This window comes from Equus asinus, chromosome 17 (genome assembly GCF_041296235.1).
Source record: "Equus asinus isolate D_3611 breed Donkey chromosome 17, EquAss-T2T_v2, whole genome shotgun sequence".
NCBI lineage: Eukaryota > Metazoa > Chordata > Mammalia > Perissodactyla > Equidae > Equus > Equus asinus.
Window position 1 is genome coordinate 29,869,981 of NC_091806.1, and position 21,437 is coordinate 29,891,417.

At 37.6% G+C, this 21,437-nt stretch overlaps 1 pseudogene; it reads left to right on the top strand.

Moving 5' to 3' along the window:
• Positions 1-15,708: 15,708 nt before the first annotated feature.
• On the top strand, positions 15,709-16,638 carry LOC106839953 (olfactory receptor 4B1-like; annotated as a pseudogene).
• Positions 16,639-21,437: the final 4,799 nt, after the last annotated feature.

The following is a 21,437-nucleotide window of genomic DNA, read 5'->3' on the forward strand; positions in this document are numbered from 1 at the left end:
ATATGCTCTGGTCCAGTCCAGCAGGATGCCTGATGGAGAGTCTATATGCTCAAATACAGATTTAGATTTTTACATGCTGTCACCTTTTCTTTGCCTGCTTCTAGATGAGGCAGCATTGTGGGGAGAGAGGGGGTATTTCTTATCAGGTCAGTGGGAGAGACAGTGGGAATTACTGATGGCAGATGGTAGAGAGAGGCATAAATACAGAAAAGGCAGAGATGCCCAAAAAGGAAAAGGTGGTTTTCAAAAAGGAAGGCTATCAGGTATTCCATTCTTAGTGTAAAGCCTAGAAAAACTGGACCTATGTGATTCTCCTCTCTGAATGATCTCTCAGATTGGCCCTATTATATTTTCCTTAATTTCACAAATGGATAAAAAAATAGATTGAATTCATGCTCATATAAGAAGTTTGTGCAGGCAAATAAATATATCTTGGATTTCTAATGAAAGGGCATATTTAATTTCATCTCTTCACTTATGTATTATGTACGTAGAAATTGTATAGGGAAGTGGTGAAGAGCACAGGATCTGTGATTAGGCTCCTTTGATTAAAATCCTGGCTGCACTGCTGTGTAACCTTAGGCTAGTTAATTCACCTATCAGGGCTTCTGTTTCATCATTTATATAAAAAGGGGTGATAATAATAGTACTCATACCAGAAGTTTATTCTGAGAATTGAATAAATTAATGTATATAGAACACATAAAGTGTATGGCACATGGTACTATTGACACACTAACTATAGTTATCAACAAAAATACAATTAATAATAAAGGTTTAAGAAGAATATCGGATAGGTAATTTTGGATATTATTATAATACATTTCTTATTTGGAGATACAGATAGAGAAGCTACAGTTATGAAAAAATCTCTTAATTGCTTTAAAAGAAGTATGATAAAGTACTCTAGGAACACAAAGGAGAGAATATTGTTCCTACAGTATTGAGGATCCTCATGCAATCTAGAAAGAAGGAATGTTAAACATAGAGAAGGGAGAAAGGGCACTTTGGGTTATGAAATAGCTGTATTACATTCATTTAGGGAGTGACAGTAAGGGTCCAAGATAAGCAATGCCCAGTTCAACAAGGACCTGGAATTCAGGCTAAGAATATTGGAATTTATGCTGTGGGTAATGGGGAGATGTTGATAGACTTTAGGTAGGGTAGTAACACGATTTAGTAGCATTTAAGGAAAATCACCAAAGTATTTACAATGCTCAGAGAAGAGAAGATTCGTGTGGGTTGGAGTATTAAAGACAAGCTTCAGTGAACACACCACACTGGAATTGGGCTTTGAAGGTGGGCAGGGTTTAAGGGACATGGAGAGAGCATTTCTGGTGAAGGGAGGCCCAGGGATGGGATTCAGCAGGATGGCCTTGTGGGACAGGGAGAGGACCCTGAGTTGAACAGAGATGAGGTGAAGTTATTGGGTAAGGGGGTGATTGTTGAGGTGACTCAGTCTGCAAATTTCCTTAAAAGTGAGTCAGAGGAGTTCAGGTTTTTCTCTGGTTATTCCCACAGAGTGGAGGGTCTGAGGGAAGAAGGGTCAGGAAATAATTTTCTGGCTGCAGTGTGTTGGATGGATGAGGTGGGAGCATCTGGAGGATAAGGTCCTTTGGTAATTTAGCCATCAGCTGACCACATGTGAGAAGGTAGTAGCAGCAAGAATGGAGAGAAAGGACCCACAGGACAGAGGGTTTAAAGGTAAAATTAATGGAACTTGGTGATGACTGGATATGGGAATGAAAGCTGACATGGGTCACACATGACACCCAAGGTACAGCATGGGCAACTTGGAGAGCAATGGTGTCATCAAAATACCTTCCAGCTCACATTTGTCTGTGGTCTCCTGCTATTCCATACCTTTGTCTCATCAACTGAAACCCTATTCTCTATCCAAACCCTTTCCTTGGGCTCATGAGTAAGAATGTGGTAGAAGGTGATACTTGAGGAATCTCACAATCTTATCTTCTAACCATTCAACTGCTTGATTTTCCAAGGTTCTGAGATGGTGCTAGATATTTCTAATGATTCTTGGTGCCGGGTGCCCACAGCACTTCTCCTATAGGAAAGGGCACCACACTATGACGAATTTAGCACTATTGCCTGTGCTGTGTCGTGGATATCAATGTAATTTCTCTGCTGCATCTACCTTCTTGGAAAGTTTAGTCCTTGGATAGGCAATTGCTTTCTGTTTCCATGAATGGCTGATCCTTTTTTCTTCTGTGAAGTGCTGTTCCTCTTCTTTTGATTGTCTTCCCAAGGAATTATTGTTGTGACCTCTGTTAGACAAACTATCCTACCACAGCTTTGATAGATATTTAGTTTGCTGTAGTTTTGTTCTATTATAAATCCATTGTGGGAGACACTCCTTGGGGGTTTAAGGAAAGCAAATATGTCTTTTCCCTATTTGAATGCTGACCAAAGTGAAAGAACAAGGCATTTAGGTGGAGAAAAAATATTACTTTTGTTACAGAATAATTTGATCACTGAGATTATGGTTTATAATCTGGCCTTCCTTAAACTGAGCCACAGACTTAGGCAAAGGCGCATACTCACTCATGGCAGCATTGGACCTACCCCACAGAGCACCCTGTCTCTACCCCACAGAGACAAAGGTTGCCCCTGGGGCAGTGTAGAAGGTGTGTTCCCTGCAGCATCTCACACTAAGAATTGAGAGAGAGGAAGGGCCTGTCTATGAATTCCTCATCTCTCCTTCCAAAATCACTCCACCTCCCCTGTGGCGGGGGGCTAGGAGTGTTACATTGCTTTAGCTTCCTCCTTGTGGAAGGAAACATCAGGAGTGAAGAAGTAATGCTCTTCACCTAGCCTCTAACCAGTGATGTGCTAATAAATGTTTAACAACTGGCTCTCCTAAATAAACAGCCCTTACATATAGCATTTGCTGATTTCCAATGTGCTCCCACCAAGGCTGATTTCAAACTACCAACTGATGGTGGATTTGGGAAAAGATGCCTGTAACAGATTCTCATAAGCCATTCTGAGCTGGCTGCAACACAGCATTACCTCCAACATTTGTATACTATATTTATTGGAGGTACAATTGTGTATATCTTCGATATACACTTATGTTTGCTCTTCAGAATGATTGTACCAATCTCCACTTCTACAACTGAATGTAGACTATTGATTTTCTCAGTATTGCTAACTCTCCAAGTACCAGTCTTTTACCTATTTCAAAAATAGTATTTCTTATGTTTATGAATATTTGTTTTATTATTAGTAAATTGTAAAGTCATTTCATGTGTATGCTGATATTTTTACATATTCTTTGTGAATGCCTGTTTATATACACTGTCCATTTTCTATTGGGATACTGTATGTTTCTTATAGATTTAGAAGATCGTTTTTAATTGGGGTTATTAAGATTTTTCATATACATATTAAATATCTTTTTTTTTTGATGAGGAAGATTAGCCCTGAGCTGACATCTGTGTCCATCTTCCTCTCTTTTATAAGTGGGATGCCACCACAGCATGGCTTGATGAGCAATGTGTAGGTCTGTGCACAGGATCCGAACCAACAAACACCAGCCACTGAAGTGGAACATGAGAACTTAACCACTAGGTGAAGTGACCAGCCCCTGGATATCTTTCTCATTGCATCATTTGTGTAACAACTTTGTTGATGCTTTCTTTTTTATTGTTTATGTTCAAAAGATTTAGGTTCTTTGTGTACTCAAATTTCTAGCATTGATGCCAGGCGTTTAAAGGCCTGTCTCGAAAATATGATCATATTAATTGATTCTGCTTCTAATTATTTAATGATTTAAATGTCTACTCCTAAATCTTTAATTATAAATTAATTTCGATGTAAGTATCAAGTTGGGCATCAAGTTTAATTTTCTTTTTCAAATGGCTTTTGATCGTCTCAATATCTTCCTTTGTTGTTTGATTTTTTTGTTTTTTTTGTTGTTGTTTTGAGGAAGATTAGCCCTGAGCTAACATCTGCCGCCAATTCTCCTATCTTTGCTGAGGAGACTGACTCTGAACTCACATCCGTGACCATCTTCCTCTACTTTATATGTGGGACACCTACCGCAGCATGGCTTGACAAGTGGTGCATAGGTCTACACCCAGGATCCAAACCGGTGAACCCCAGGCTGAAGCAGAATGTGTGAACTTAAATGCTGTGCTACCGGGCTGGCCCCTCAATATCCTCTTTAGGATAATTTACCTTATTTCCACTTTCATATCATAAATTTCTATATACAATTATGTTAATTTCTGAGATCTATATACTTACACATGATCAAATACTATCAAAATGCTTTAGCTATAGTCAGTAAAAAATCATTATCTGAAGGACAAATAGACATCATTAACCTTTTCTAGTATGTTTCTAGATGTTTTAGGATATGTTTCTTGCAGAGGAATATTTACATAATTTTGTAAAATTATAAAGAAAAATTCTGTTGGATTTTGATTGAGGATGCATAAAATTGTAGGTAAAATTTGGGAAAGGTGAAATATTTATGCTGCATTTTACGATTTAAAACATTATTTTGTAAGAATTTTTTTGTGGTGGGTATTTGTCTTTCCATTTACACATGCATCCCCCCCAGTTTTATTGAGACAACATTTATATAGAAGATTGTATTAATTTAAGTTGTACAACATAGTATTTGATATACGTACATATTGCAAAATGATTACCACATTTTAGTTAACATCCATCGTCTCACATAGATACGTTTATTTTTTCTTGGGATAAGAACTTTTTTTAATTTTTTTATTTTTATTAAGATTATGATAGTTTATAACCCTGTGAGATTTCAGTTGTACATTATTGTTCGTCATGTTGTGGGTACACCACTTCACCCTTTGTGCCCTCCCCCCACCCCCCTTTCCCCTGTAACTACCGATCAGTTCTCCTTGTGTATATGTTAACTTCCACCTATGAGTGGAGTCGTACAGAGTTTGTCTTTCTCTGTCTGGCTTACTTCACTTAACATAATACCCTCAAGGTCCATCCATGTTGATGCGAATGGGATGATTTTGTCCTTTTTTATAGCTGAGTAGTATTCCATTGCGTACATATACCATATCTTCTTTATCCAATCATCAGTTGCTGGGCACTTAGGTTGGTTCCACGTCTTGGCTATTGTAAATAATGCTGCGATGAACATAGGGGTGCATGGGACTCTTGGAATTGCTGATTTCAGGTTCTTAGGATAGATACCCAGTAGTGGGATGGCTGGGTCATAAGGTATTTCTATTTTTAACTTTTTGAGAAATCTCCATACTGTTTTCCATAGTGGCTGCACAAGTTTGCATTCCCACCAACAGTGTATGAGGGGTCCTTTTCCTCCACAACCTCTCCAACATTTGTCACTCTTAGTTTTGGATATTTTTGCCAATCTAACAGGTGTAAGGTGGTATCTTAGTGTATTTTTGATTTGCATTTCCCTGATGATTAGTGATGATGAGCACCTTTTCAGGTGTCTATTGGCCATCCTTATATCTTCTTTGGAGAAATGTCTGTTAATGTCCTCTGCCCATTTTTTGATCGGGTTGTTTGATTTTTTGTTGTTGAGCTGTGTGAGTTCTTTATATATTATGGGGATTAACCCTATGTTGGATAAGTAGCTCGTAAATATTTTTTCCCAATTAGTGGGCTGTTTTTTTGTTTCAATCCTGTTTTCCCTTGCCTTGAAGAAGCTCTTTAGTCTGATGAAGTCCCATTTGTTTATTCTTTCTATCGTTTCCCTCATCTGAGGAGTTATGGTGTCTGAAAAGATTCTTTTGAAACTGATGTCAAAGAGTGTACTGCCTATACTCTCTTCTAGAAGACTTATTGTTTCAGGCCTAATCTTTAGTTCTTTGATCCACTTTGAGTTTATTTTTGTGAGTGGTGAAAAAGAATGGTCAATTTTCAATCTTTTACATGTGGCTCTCCAGTTTTTCCAGCACCATTTGTTAAAGAGACTTTCTTTTTTCCATTGTAGGCCCTCAGCTCCTTTGTCGAAGATTAGCTGTCCATAGATGTGTGGTTTTATTTCTGGGCTTTCAATTCTGTTCCATTGATCTGTGCACCTGTTTTTGTACCAGTACCATGCTGTTTTGATTACTGTAGCTTTGTAGTATGTTTTGAAATCAGGGATTGTGATGCCTCTGGCTTTGTTTTTCTTACTCAGGATTGCTTTAGCAATTCGTGGTCTTTTGTTGCCCCATATGAATTTTAGGATTCTTTGTTCAATTTCTGTAAAGAATGTCATTGGGATTCTGATTGGGATAGCATTGAATCTGTAGATTGCTTTAGGTAGTATGGACATTTTAACTACATTTATTCTTCCAATCCATGTGCATGGAATGTCTTTCCATCTCTTTATGTCATCATCAATTTCTTTCAAGAAAGTCTTGTAGTTTTCATTGCATAAATCTTTCACTTCATTGGTTAAACTTATCCCAAGGTATTTTATTCTTTTTGTTGCGATTGTGAGTGGTTCTTGAGTTCTTTTTCGGTTAGTTTATTGTTAGTGTATAGAAATGCTACTGATTTATGTATGTTGATTTTATACCCTGCAACTTTGCTGTAGCTGTTGATTGCTTCTAATAGTTTTCCTATGGATTCTTTGGGGTTTTCTATATATAAGATCATGTAGTCTGCAAACAACGAGGGTTTTAATTCTTCATTGCCTATTTGGATTCCTTTTATTTCTTTTACCTGCTGAACTACTCTGGCCAACACCTCCAGTACTATGCTGAATAGGAGTGGTGAAAGTGGGCAACCTTGTCTTGTTCCTGTTCTCAGGAACAAGGGATGGCTTTCAGTTTTTGTCCATTGAGTATGATGTTGGTTGTGGGTTTGTCATATATGCCCTTTGTTATGTTGAGGTACTTTCCTTCTATACCCATTTTATTGAGGGTTTTTATCATAAATGGATGTTGGATCTTGTTGAATGTTTTCTCTGCATATATTGAGATGATCATGTGGTTTTTCTTTCTCATTTTGTTAATGTAGTGTATCACGTTGATTGACTTGTGGATGTTGAACCATCCCTGTGTCCCTGGTATAAATCCCACTTGATCATGGTGTATAATCTTTTTGATGTATGACTGTATTCGGTTTGCCAGAATTTTGTTGAGGATTTTTGCATCTATGTTCATCAATGATATTGGCCTGTAGTTTTCCTTCTTTGTGTTGTCCTTCTCAGATTTGGGCATCAGAGTGATGTTGGCTTCATAGAATGTGTTAGGGAGTGCTCCATCTTCCTCAATTTTCTGGAATAGTTTGAGAAGGATAGGTATTAAATCTTCTTTAAATGTTTGGTAGAATTCTCCAGATAAGTCGTCTGGTCCTGGACTCTTATTTTGGGGGAGGTTTTTATTACTGTTTCCATTTATTTACTTGTGATTTGTCTATTCAGATTCTCTATTTCTTCCTGATTCAGTTTGGGGAGGTTGTAAGAGTCTAGGAATTTGTCCATTTCTTCTAGGTTGTTCGGTTTGTTGGCGTATAGTTTTTCATAGTATTCTCTTATGATCCCTTGTATTTCTTTGGTATCCGTTGTGATTTCTCCTCTCTCATTCCTAATTTTATTTATTTGAGATTTCTCTCTTCTTTTCTTAGTGAGTCTGGCTAAGGGTTTGTCTATTTTGTTAATTTTTTCAAAGAACTAACTCTTTGTTTCTTTGATCCTTTCTACTCTCTTTTTTGTTTCAATATCGTTTATTTCTGCTCTAATTTTTACTATTTCCCTCTTTCTACTGACTTTGGGCTTTGTTTGTTCTTCTTTCTCTAATTCTGTTAGGTGTTGTTTGAGGTTGCTTATGTGAGATTTTTCTTGTTTAGTGAGGTGAGCCTGTATTGCAATGAATTTCCCTCTTAGGACTGTTTTGCTGCGTCCCATATGAGTTGGTATGGCATGTTTTCATTTTCATTTGTCTCCAGATAATATTTGATTTCTTTTTTAATTTCTTCAATAATCCATTGTTTGTTCAGTAGGGTGTTGTTTAGTCTCTACAGTTTTGCACCTTTCCCTGCTTTATTCTTGTAGTTGATTTCTAGTTTCATAGCATTATGATCAGATAAGATGCTTGATGTTATTTCAACGCTCTTGTATTTATTGATGCTTGCTTTGTTTCCCAAGATATAGTCTATCCTTGAGAATGTTCCATGTGCACTTGAGAAGAATGTGTAACCTGCTGTTTTTGGATGAAGTGTTCTATATATATCTATTAAGTCAATCTGGTCTAATTTTTCATTTAATTCTATAATTTCCTTGTTGATTTTCTGTCTGGATGATCTATCCATTGGTGTTAATTGGGTGTTGAGGTCCCCTACTATTATTGTATTGTTCTTGATGTCTCCTTTTACTTCTGTTAAGAGTTGCTTTACAAATTTTGGTGCTCCTGTGTTGGGTGTGTATATATTTATAAGTGTTATGTCATCTTGGTGGAGTGTCCCTTTAATCATTATATACTGTTCCTCTTTGTCTTTCTTTATCTGTTTCGCTTTGAAGTCTACTTTGTCTGATATTAGTATAGCGACACCTGCTTTCTTTTGTTCATTATTAGTTTGGAGTATTGTCTTCCATCCCTTCACTCCAAGTCTGTGTTTGTCTTTGGGGCTGAAGTGTGTTTCCTGGAGACAGCATATTGTTGGGTCTTGTTCTTTGATCCATCCTGCCACTCTGTGTCTTTTAATTGGAGAGTTCAATCCATTTACATTTAGAGTGATTATGGAAATGTGGGGGCCTACAGCTGCCATTTTACCTCTTGTTTTCCAGTTATCTTGCATTTCCTTTGTTTCTCGTCCCATAATTTTTGGATTACTAATTCAGGTATGTAAATTTCTGTATTGGGTGTCTTCTTATTTATAATTTGTGTCTTTATTCTTATTTGTTTAGTGGTTACCAGATGGTTAGTATAAAACATCTCATAAATGAGACAGTCCATTTTCTGATAGCCTCTTATTTCCTTAAATTAAAACCTTCTATCTCTTTTCTCTTCCCCTTCTAGGTTGTTATTGTCAGATTTTTTCCCCCTTCTTTCTTGTGTTGTGAGTTTGTGGTTAAAATGACAGGATTATATTTATTCTTGGTGTTTCCCTTCCTTTTATCTTAATGTTTTATTTAACTTTTGCTAACCTGTACTGATGGAGAGCTGCTGCTTTCTGTTATTGTCCTTCTACTTATCTCCTTTGCTCTTGGTTTTGTAGCCCCTTTCCTTTTTTGATTTTTCAGGTGTTAAGGTTTCCTTGAGCATTTCTTGAAGAGGAGGATTTGTGGCAATGAACTCCCTTAATTTTTGTTTACCTGGGAAAGTTTTTATTTCTCCATCATATTTGAAGGATATTTTTGCTGGTTAGAGTATTCTTGGCTGCAGGTTTTTGTCCTTCAGAGTTTTGAATATATCATTCCACTCTCTTCTAGCCTATGAAGTTTCTGCTGAGAAATCTGCCGATAGCCTTATGGGGGTTCTTTTGTAGGTTATTTTCTTCTGCCTGGCTGCCCTTAGTATTTTCTCCTTGTCATTGACTTTTGCTAGCTTCACTACTATACGCCTTGGGGTTGGTCTTCTTGCATTGATAAAGTTTAGAGATCTATTGTCTTCTGTCACATGAAATTCCATCTCTCTCCCCAGGTTTGGGAAGTTCTCAGCCATTATTTCTTTGAACAGATTTTCTGCCCCCTTCTCCTTCTCTTCTCCCTCTGGTATACCTATAATCCTTACATTGCATCTCCTAATTGAGTCAGATAATTCTCCGCGAGTTTCTTCATTTCTTTTTAGTCTTAGTTCTCTCTCTTCCTCTTCCTGCAGCATTTCTATATTCCTATCTTCCAAATTGCTAATTCTGTCCTCCATATTATCGGCCCTACTGTTCAGTGCGTCCAGATTTTTCTTAATCTCCTCTATCGTGTTCTTCATTTCCAGTATTTCTGTTTTGTTCTTCTTTATACTTTCAAACTCTTTTGTGACATAATCCAGAACTCGTTGAGTTGTTTATCTGAATTCTCTTTTAACTCATTGAGTTTTTTAATGATGGCTGTTTTGAAGTCATCGTCATTTAGGTTATATATTTCATTGTCTTTGGGATTGTTTTCTGGGTATTTGTCATTTTCCTTTTGTTCTGGAGATTTAATATATTTTTTCATATTGCTTGATGGTGTAGATTTGTGCCTCCGCATAGAGATAGAGTTTAGTTACTGCTTCCACTTGTTTCTACTGGTGTGGTGGGGGAACAGCTGTTTACACTGCACTGACCAGGAACCCTATCAGCTGTCGTTAACTGGGCCTGGGCCCCTCCTCGTAGTCACAGTGGTCCTGTGTGGTCCCTCTTCAGCTGTGGGGGCAGTCACAATGGGGCTTCAGGCTGTTGGTGCCTACTGTTGCAGACCACCTAGACGTGCTCCCTCCTTAGTGTCTGCAGTGGCGTTATGGGCTTTCCCAGCAGCCAGGGGGCAGGATCACCTATATTTACAGCTCTGTCACTGTTGGAGCCCACAAAATCTCACTTGTCCACTATAGGTCACAGCAGAGCTATGGGCATCTTCTGCAGTCTGTGGTTAGCTCACCTAGCTATGCTAGTTTTGTCCCACGGTCTTCCAGCCTTGTGGTTGCTGGGTGGTGCCTCTCTACTAGTGCTGTGCAGAGGCTTTCACTGAGGCTGATGTGAGACTGTAGAGTTTCCTGCTGGGCTGCGAAGCCAGGCTGCTGGAACTCCACCCAGCCCCAGTCCTCTCACCCAGGATCTCGGGGAGCCCCTTGCCCTGTCTGGGGAACAGCCGGAGACTGTGAGTTCAGTGGTGGCTGGCCGGCTGCTGCCCTGCCTGGGATTCTCCTCTTCAGGACCCTCCTGGTATTCTGAAGTGAGATAAGAACTTTCAAGGTCTCTCTTAGCATCTCTCACATATACAATACAGTATTGTTAACTATAGTCTCGATGCTGTAAATTACAACCCAGACTTATTTATCTTATAGCTGGAATTTTGTACCTTTTGACCTCCTTCACAAATTTCCCTCAAACCCACCACCCCATGCCTCTGGCAACCACTAATCTATTCTCTGTTTCTATGAGTTCATTTTATTCAGATTACACATTTAAGTAAAATCATACAATATTTGTCTTTCATTGCCTGACTTACTTCACTTAGTATGATGTTCTCATGGTTCATATATATTGTGACAGATGACAGGATTTCCTTATTTTTCAGGGCTGAAAAATATTCCTCTGCATATATATACCACATCTTCTTTATCTATTCATCCACCAATGGAAACTTAGGTTGTTTCCTTGTCCTGGCTACTGTAAATGATGCTGCAATGAACATGGGGGTGCAGATATCTCTTTGAGGCAATGATTTCATTTCCTTCGGATATATACCCAGAAATGGAATTGGTTGATCATATGGTAGTTTCTATTCTTAAGTTTATGAAGAATCTCAATACTGTTTTCTATATCAGCTGAGCCAATACATTCCCACCAACAGTGCACAAGAATTCTCTTTTCTCCACATGCTTGCCAACACTTGTTGTCTCTTGCACTTTTGATGATAGTCATTCCAACAGGTGCAAGGTGATAGCTTATTGTGGTTTTGACTTGATTATCCTAATGAGTAGTGATGTCAAGCACGTTTTTGTGTAATTGTTGGTCATTTGTAGGTCTTCTTTGGAAAAGCATCTATTCAGTTCCTCTTCCCATTTTTAAATCAATTTTTTTCTTGCTATTGAGTTGAATGGGTTCTTTATATATTTTGGATATTAACCACTTATCAGGTATATGATTTGGAAATATTTTCTCCCACTCTGTAGGTTAATTTTTCACTTTGTCAATGGTTTCCTTTGCTGTGCAGAAGATTTTACTTTGATGTAGTTCTGTTTATTTTTGTTTATGTTGTCTTTGCTTTTGGTGTCAAATCCAAAAAATCATTGTCAAGACTGATGTAAAAAACATTCCCCTAAGTTTTCTTCTAGGAGTTTCATAGTTCCAAGTCTTATGTTTAACTCTTTAATCTATTTGAGAAGATTTTTGTGTATAATATAAGGGTCAATTTTCATTCTTTTGTATGTGGCTGCCAGTTTCCAAACCATTTATTGAAGAGACTATCCTATCCTCTTTGGATGGTCTTAGCTAATTTGTCATAAATTAAGTACCATATATGCATGGGTTTATTCTGGGTTCTCTATTCTGTTCCATTGATCTATGTGTCTGTTTTTATGCCAATATCATATTGTTCTGATAATTGTAGCTTTGTAATACAATTTGAAACCAAGAAGTGCAATGCTTCCAGCTTCATTCGTCTTTCTCAAGATTGCTTTCCCTACTCAGGGTTTTATTTATTTCCATACAAATTTTAGGGCTGCTTTTTATATTTATGTGAAGAAATGTCATTGGAATTATGATAAGAATTCATTGAATCTGTATATTGCTTTGGGTAGTACAGACATTTTAACAATATCAATTCTTCCAATCCTTGAGAACAGAATATCTCCTTAATTATTTGTCTCTTCTTCAATGTCTTTCATCAGAGTCTTATAATTTTCAGTGCACAGATCTTTCACAAATTTTGTTAAAATTATCATTATTAGTGTATAGAAATGCAACTGGTTTTTGTATGTTAATTTTGTATCCTGCAACTCTACTGAATTCATTTATTAGTTTTTGGTAGTGTCTTTAAAATTTTCTATATATAATATCATGTCACCTGCAAATAGAGAAGTTTTACTTAAATGTTTCTGATTTAGATGTCTTTTATTTATTTATTTTTTCTTCCCTAATTACTCTGACTAAAACTTTCAGTGCTGTATTGAATAAAAGTGGTGACAGTGGGCGTCCTTGTGTTGTTCCTGATCTTGGAAAAGCTTTTTAGCTTTTCTCCATTGAATATGATGTTAACTGGGGGCTTGCAACATATGGCATCGATTGTGTTGATGTACATTCTCTCTATATCCAGGTTTTTAATATCTTAATCACAAATGGATGTTGAATTTTCTCAAATGATTTTCTGCATCTAGTGAGATTATCCTATGATTTTATGCTTCATTTTGTGTTATATATCACATTGACTGATTTGCAGATGCTGAACCATCTTTGTAACTGTAAAATGTCCCACTTGAACATGATATATGGTACTCTTAATGTATTGCTACACTCATTTTGCTAATATTTTGTCGAGGATGTTGTCTCTATGTTCATCAGGGATATTGGTCTGTAATTTTCTTTTCTTGTAATATCCTTGTCTGGTTTTGGTATCAGGATAATGCTGGTTTGGACAAGTGACTTAGGAAGTGTTTGACCTTCTTCTGTTTTTTGGAAGAGTTTGAGAGGGATTGGTATAAATTCTTGTTTAAATGTTTGGTAGAACTTACCAGTGAGCCATCTGGTCCTGGACTTTTGTTTGTAAGGAAGTTTTTAATTACTGATTTGATCTACTTACTAATTATTGGTCTGTCGAATTTTTCTATTTCTTCATGCTTCAGTCATGGTAGGTTGTATGTTTCTAGGAATTTATCCGTTTCCTCTAGGTTGTCCAATTTGTTAGCATATAATTGTTCACAGTAGTCTCTTACAATCCTTTATATATCTGTAGTATCAGTGTAATGTCTCCTCTTTGCATTGTCATTTTACTTATTTGAGTCCTCTCTTTTTCCTGATAAGTTAAGCTAAAAGTTTGCCTATTTTGTTTATCTTTTCAAAAACTCTGATCTTAATTTGATTGATCCTTTCTGTTGTATTTTTAGTCTCTTTTTCTTTCTATTCTGCCAAGTGATCTTTTTTTCCTTCCTTCTATTCAATATTGTCTTAGTTTGTTCATCTTTTTGTAATTTCTTGAAGTGTAATGTTAGGTCATATATTTGAGCTCTTTTTTTAAAATTCTTAATGTATATATTTATCACTATTAACTTCCCTCTTAGAATTGTTTTTGCTGCATCTCATAAAGTTTTCTATGTTGTATTTCTATTTTCATTTGTCTCAAGATATCTTTTGATTTATTCTTTGACCCAGTGTTTGTTCAGTGGCAAGTCATTTAATTATACCTGCATTCCTTCATGTCCTCCAGTAGAATTATATGATTTTCTCTGCATAAGTATTCACATTTTTAAGTGCTCTTTATTTAAAAAAAATCTTGGCGACTAAATATGAAATTGTTTTCAGTTGTGTTTTTAACTGGTAATTGCATCTAGAACTTTTATTCTTACTAGTATTCTTCAGCTTTATTTTTGTTTTTATTTTCCTTAAATTAACATTTTAGAGTGTTTTTCTTATGTGAAACTGAAACTCATTCAAATGACATTGGCAAGAAGGAGTATTTATTTGAGGAATAAGGGGCTTTCTCTGAAGCCAAAGTACATGTTGGACCAAATCAGGGATTAAAAAGGCAAGCATCAAGGATACTCTGAATCTCTGAGATCTCATGGACTCTTTCTCTAGTACTTTTCTTGCTCCAGAACACTATTTTTAAAATTATTTTGAAGGTTCAATAACTTCATTTACTTTTAAACTCCAGCATGGGTCCTTCCCTGAGGGATTCTGACACACACTACTTTGTTTCCAACTGCCCACATCACTATCTTTTGATATCATTGTGATTATAGTCCTTATTGTTTCGGTGTGTTTTTAGCTTTCAAAAGTACATTTCTTAAAAATTTCATCATGAAATCAGAAATAGGGGTAAAAACAGTGAGGATAAAATTTATAGCGGAGATTCAAGAAGTTCACATTTTTTCATCATTGTTTCTCATGGATCAGATTAGTTAAAAAAAACTCCTAATGTGGCACCTTAATCTAGAGAATACTGCTTTATCACATGATATTGTTAACTTGAGTAGGCATTGTGATCTGTGTTTATTTTGTATAGTCTGTGGGGTGTATATATGTATAAGAGATGCCCAGTATGTATCTGATCCAAAAGAGTAACTTAAAGAGAAATTTTCACTCTTGTTAGCATACATTTTGCTGCTGGCTACCAGCCTGGAACCAGAACAAGCAGTCTGGCCAGCTATAATAATATTCTAAGGGACAAACTGTGAATTCAGGGTCTCTCGGTAGTTTGAGCTGTGGGACAAGAAGTATAAATGTAATAGTGAAATGATGGAGAGAAGCTAGTAAGTTGAATTGTCCCCAGAGAATTTGAGCATTTATCATATAAATATACTTATTGAAGCTGCATGATTAATGAAAGAATCTCACATGAGTTGAGGACTAGTATAGATGAGTGAATAATACAGAGGATCTTTTGGAAAAGGAAGAATTATCAATGGGAAGACGATACCCTGAGGTAGTGATGAAGGAAAGAAGAAATTTAGGAGCAGAAGTATGTCATGGGGATTCCTCAATAGGAGAGAGCTATCAAAATGCAAGAAAGATAATAAAAATGTAGGCTATGAACTTGAACGGACCACAAATTCAGAATATCTTGTAGTGAATTAGAAAGAATCCTGCCTGAAATCAGAAAGCTTGGCTCTAAGTCTAAACATCTACCACTTTTAGTGGGATTCTGGGTAAATAACCATTTCTCTGAGCCTTCATTTTCTAAAGTGTAAACTTTTGTTAGATTGCTAATATTTAATGCTGAGTGAGTATTGGCTCAATATTGGCTAAATGAATGATATCATGAGAAGTGTATGGTAAAATGGGTGACACTGTCTAATGTGTTATAAACAAGGCAAATTGGTTATAATCAGTGTTTGTTTTATTGCAGGTTTCTCAGTGGTTCACATCCAGTACATCTGAATGAATTTCATGGCGAGTACAAATAATGTGACTAAGTTAATTATAACTGGTCTTTTCCAGGATCCAGAGATACAGAGAGTGTGCTTTGTGATGTTTCTTCCTATGTACTTGGCCACCGTGGTGGGCAATGGCCTCATCGTTGTGACTGTCAGCATCAGTAAGAGTCTGAATTCCCCAATGTACTTCTTCCTTAGTTACTTGTCTGTGGTGGAGGTCAGTTACTCTTCTACTGTTGCCCCTAAATTCATCTCAGACTTACTTGTCAGGGTTAAAACCATCTCCCTGGAGGGCTGTGTAGTTCAGATATTCTTTTTTCACATTTTTGGAGTAACTGAGATCCTACTTCTCACAGTAATGGCCTATGACCACTATGTGGCCATCTGCAAACCCCTTCATTACACAACAATCATGAGCTGACTGATGTGTCACCTTCTGGTGGCTGGTTCCTGGCTTGGGGGCATAATTCACTCTGTGGCCCAGATCCTGGTCACTGTCAAATTGCCCTTCTGTGGTCCCAATGTGATTGACCACTACTTCTGTGACCTCCATCCCTTATTCAAGATTGCCTGCACTGACACTTCTGTGGAGGGGGTTATTGTGTTGACCAACAGTGGTTTAATCTCTGTCTTCTCCTTCCTCATCTTGGTGTCCTCATATATTGTCATCCTGTTCAACTTGAGAAACCATTCTGCAGAGGGGAGGCACAAAGCCCTCTCCACCTGTGCCTCTCACATCACAGTGGCCATCTTGTTCTTTGGACCTGCCATTTTCCTTTACATGAGACCCTCCTCCACCTTCACTGTGGACAAACTGGTGGCTGTGTTCTATACAGTCATCACCCCCATGCTGAACCCCATCATCTACACACTCAGGAATGCAGAGGTGAAAAATATCATGAAGAGATTGTGGGGCAAGAAAGTGAACTCAGGGATGCAGTGAAAATGAAAATTTGAAAAAAAAATAGTAAGACCAGGCTAACCAAATATGCGTTCTGATTTTGGTCACTTATAAGGAATAGAGCAAAAGTTAACTTATTTATATTTTTTTTATTGTTCGTTTCAGATGAGCCCCTGTTATCCATGATATCAATCGTAACCCCTTCATAGCTGTGTGTATTTTGGAAAATGTTTAAAATTAAGGTACTTTCCTTCTTTTCTTCAGTAGTCTGTACTGCAAAGGCATAGACTTCAGAGAGTTTAGTCCACTTGGACTGGAATTTCCAGCCTATCATCTTCTACCTGTGAAACTTTGAATCACTCGCTTTATCTCTCTGTGTTATGACTCTGTGGTAAGTGGAAAGATCATGGCATCAGGAGACAGAATATTATGCTTTTCTTTGTCCTTCCCCATCAAAGTGTTCTTGTGGAAATCCTGGAAAATCTTTTTTACTTCATTTGGTTCCCTCATCCCATTATTCTCATTCCAATGCCTGAAATTCTGCAGTAGGAGCTTTATTTCATGGGAGAAGGGTATTGTTAGGATGGAAAGGTCTCTGGCAGGTGAAATACAATAAAGCTATTATTAACTGTTAGTATATTAATTTGAATAATTTGTAAGACCCCTTCCTTTCTAGATAGTTGTCATCTATGCATTGAGAAATGATTTAGCTAAATTTAGTCTGTTGTCTGTCTATATATGGCTTGTAAGCTAAGAATGGTTTTTACATTTTCAAATGGTTAAAAGAAGAAGAATAGCAATTTGAGACACATGAAAGTTACATGAAATTCAAATTTTAGTATTCATAAATAAAGTTTTATTGGACTCCATGTCCATTATTTTATATGTTATCTATGGCTACTTTTGTGCCACAGTGGCATAGTTGAATAGTTGTGACAGACTGTGTGGTCTACAAAACTTAAGTATTTATTATGTAACTCTTTACAGAAAAAGTTGGGCAGCCTCTGGCTTAAGCCATAATAACATGTATTGCTTACTCAATAAGAAGTTTAGAGGTCAGTTGTTCCAGGTTTGTTTTGTTAATCGTGTGATGCCAGAGCACCTGGTTGGTGCTTCTTCAATTCCCTTGGCTGTTCCCCCAAGGCTGCAAGATGACTACAACACCTCCAGGTATAATATGCTCACACGAGTGGAGGGAGGGGTTCTCATTTTATTTTGTGAAGTACTTCCCAGAAACTCTGTTAAAAATTCTTATTTTTATTCTTACTGACCAGAACTAGATCATATGTCTATGCCTTGATGCAAAGGAGGCTGGGATGGTGAGTAGTGGGAAGGGGAAATGCGATTATGTTATTGGCTTAGTTCAGGCATTGTGTTTCCCCTGGGCTGGACATATTGGTGCTTTAACAACATCATGCTTTTGTCATTAAGGAAGGAATTTCTGCCATAGGGGGTTTTGGTAAAGGCAATATCTTGGAGGGTAGTATACCTGGGCACAGTGAGGTCTTTAAAGGATTTTACTCTGGTGACAGCCTGAGTGCAGGAAACCAAGCTCAACCACTTAGTGACTACACAACCTCAGGCAAGCAACTGAAACTCTGTGAATCAGTTTCCTTGGCATGAGTGTTTGGGCTAAGTGGAAGAATCATTTTCCTTAATGTCACAGTTTTCCTGAATGTGTACCCTGCTTTAATTTCCCTCTGCAGGATAAAGGAGGGGGTTCTTGGGATGTGATCGCCTGTGAATTGTGCATAGGAACCAAACCATCCTTGCAGTCCTTCAAGGCAGAGACTGAGTCTTATTTTCAGACGTATCCCTAAACCCAGAGTTCTGGGCCAATTCACTGAAAATAACAGAGGTAGAAAATCTAGCACTGCTCTGGAAGTCCAACAATATTATGCATCTTCCATAATCTACCATCATCAGCTTCAATCTCATGAACTCAAAGGCCTACTAGCCCTATACCATGCCATCCAGTAGAAGATAATCCTGTTCTGGAGGTGTTCTCTATCTGTGCTGTCCAATATGGTAGTGGTCATAGAAAATTTCAACTATGTCTAGTGAGACCAAGAACAGAATAGTTAATTTTAATAAGTTTAAATTTAACAAGATACTTTTGGCTATTGGATGCCTTATTGAGGAGCACAGCTTTAGTGTTTCATTTATATTGCAGGAGTCAGGAAAGGAGAAAGGAAGAAGGATAACCTTGCCTCATTCCCTTTTAGGAGATTTTCCCAAAGTTCCATACAGCACTTTTGCTTTCATCTTATTTGATAGAAATTAGCCACTTGGCCACCCTTAACTACAAGGAAGACTGGAAAGTATAATCTTTTATTCTGTGTGGAGTTGTGTTTAGCTAAAAATAAGGGATCATTTTTGTTCCTAAAGAAGAAGGGGAGAATGGACATCAGAGTTGGCATATATTCTCAGGACTCAATTACATACACAATTACTCATGTAATTAATACTTTTTCATAAATGTGATTTGGTATGGCTTGGTAACATCACAGAGTCTAATTTAGCATCATTTACTTAATCATTCACCCCTTCTGGGCTTTTAGATTCATTTAATAATTTATTCAACAAGACTTAATGAGCATGTTCTATGCACCAAGCATCATTTTAAGTGCTGGGGATATGCAGTGGTACTCGGGACAGAGAAGGTCCCTGACTCCACGAAGCTTACATTCTAGATAAACATTCTGTTTTCTGAAGCTGCTGTGGTCTAGATCAGTGTTGCCAGTAGAACTTTCTGTGACAATAGAAATGTTCTTTATGTGCGCTTGTGCATAGTAGTCACTAGCCATGTGGCTAATTAGCACTTGAAATATGCCTAGGACACTGAAGAATTGAATTCTTACCTTTATTTAATTTTAATTAAATTTAAATAGCCACATTTGGCTCATGCCTACCACATTGGCTATCACTGGTCTATAGCACTTCAGTGTTTGTCCTACACAATTGTAGTTATTGGGGCCAGCCCAGTGGAGCAGCAGTTAAGTGCGCACCTTCCATGTTGGCAGCCTGGGGTTCACCGGTTCAGATCCAGGTGCAGATCTATGCACTGCTTACCAAACCATGCTGTGGTAGGCATCCCACAAATAAAGTAAAAGAAGATGGGCATGGATGTTAGCTCAGGGCCAATCTTTCTCAGCATAAAGAGGAGGATTGGTGGCAGATGTTAGCTCAGGACAAATCTTCCTCAAAAACAAAAAAAATGAAAAAAGAAAAATTGTAGTTATTACTCTAGATCTGGTGGAAGATTGCCCCTTTGCCCCAGTATCCTGATAGTTCTGGGGCTAATTGCTTTAATCTCAACTCTCATTATCCGGCTCTTCTACCTCACCCTCACTTGGTTATCTGTTCACCACCCTGTGGCCCCAGTGAAGTGCTAGGGTGACTGGAGAGAAGGCACCCCTCACCAGCTACATGCATCAAGAATGAGCTGTGCCCATGCAATTTCAAGCCCCATGATTAACACTTTCAAGAATGGCCTTTTGCAGCATTAGACACAGCTTACCATTCTCTCCTTGAAATATGTACCTTCATTTCCATGACACAGTTCTCTCTTGCCTACCACTTTAACCACTCCTTCTCAATTTCCTTTGCTGGTTTATTTTTTTCCTCTAATTTCTAAGCATCAGCTGTCCCAGGGTTCAGTTCTCAAACTAATTCTCTATTAGTCTCTAGGGAGATTTCATTGCAAATCATGGCTTTAATAACATTCAAGTGTTTATAACTCTCAAAATAGAGCTCCAGCCTGAACCTTTTCTCTGAACTTTGATTCATATATTCAGCCATCTAGTCAACATCTCTACTGAGAATTTTGAAAGGTAATTTTATTTAACACGTCCCAAATGAACTCCTAACTTTCCCTGATCCCTGCTTCTCTTTCAGCCATTCCATCCTCCGTAAATGGCAACTATGTTCTGACACTCAAGTCTATTTGGAGGTCCCTTAACTCTTTCTCTCACTCCTCTCAATGAAAATAACAGCAAATCTTGGTAGCTTTACCTTCAAAATATCCAGAATCTGACCACTTCCTAAAACTTTCACTGCTACCATCCTGGCCCGAGTCACAATAGTCTCTTGACTGAATTATAGAGATGGTCTCTTAACCGTTCTCCTTGTATCTCCTACCCCTATATTTCCCACTCCCCTTTCTTTGTTCTTAAGACAGCACACAGATCTGGGGGAAGGTATGGCCTTTCTTTGCTACCTTTTTTTGAAATAATACCCAGCAGCATTCCCTATCATCCTTAATCTATTTTATTTTTCTTCATGGGACTTATTACTGTCTAACGTACTTAGCAAGTTCATTTGCTCATTGTTTGTCTCCACCTCCATTGTGTCCTGGTGGGAATATGAAGGATGTAACCTCCATGAGTCTGGATAGTTGGCCAAATCTCCAGCAAAATCTCCAACACCTAGAATAGGGCTTGGCATATAAAGGACCCAATATTACTTGTTGAATAAATATGTGAATGAATGGATGGATGAATGAGATCTGTTTTTGCGGAAATTCTCACTATGTTACATTATTTTTACTGCTATCATTGTTGATGGAGAGGCTGAGGCACAGGGAGACTAAGTGACCTACACACGAATCTTTAAGTGTTAGATGGAAGATACAATGGAAATAGTCTAGCCCAACTCTGTCATTTTATACAGAAGTAGGAATGGGGGAGGGTGAGGAGTGGAGAGCTGAAATGACATGGCTTTAAGTTAGATGGTTAATCAATTATGGAACCAGAGCTAGTGCCCAGTATCCTGGCTCCCTGTCCAGTTCTCATTTTTCTTCTCTATTAATTCTGCTTTTCATTCTCAGTAGTCCAGTCTGG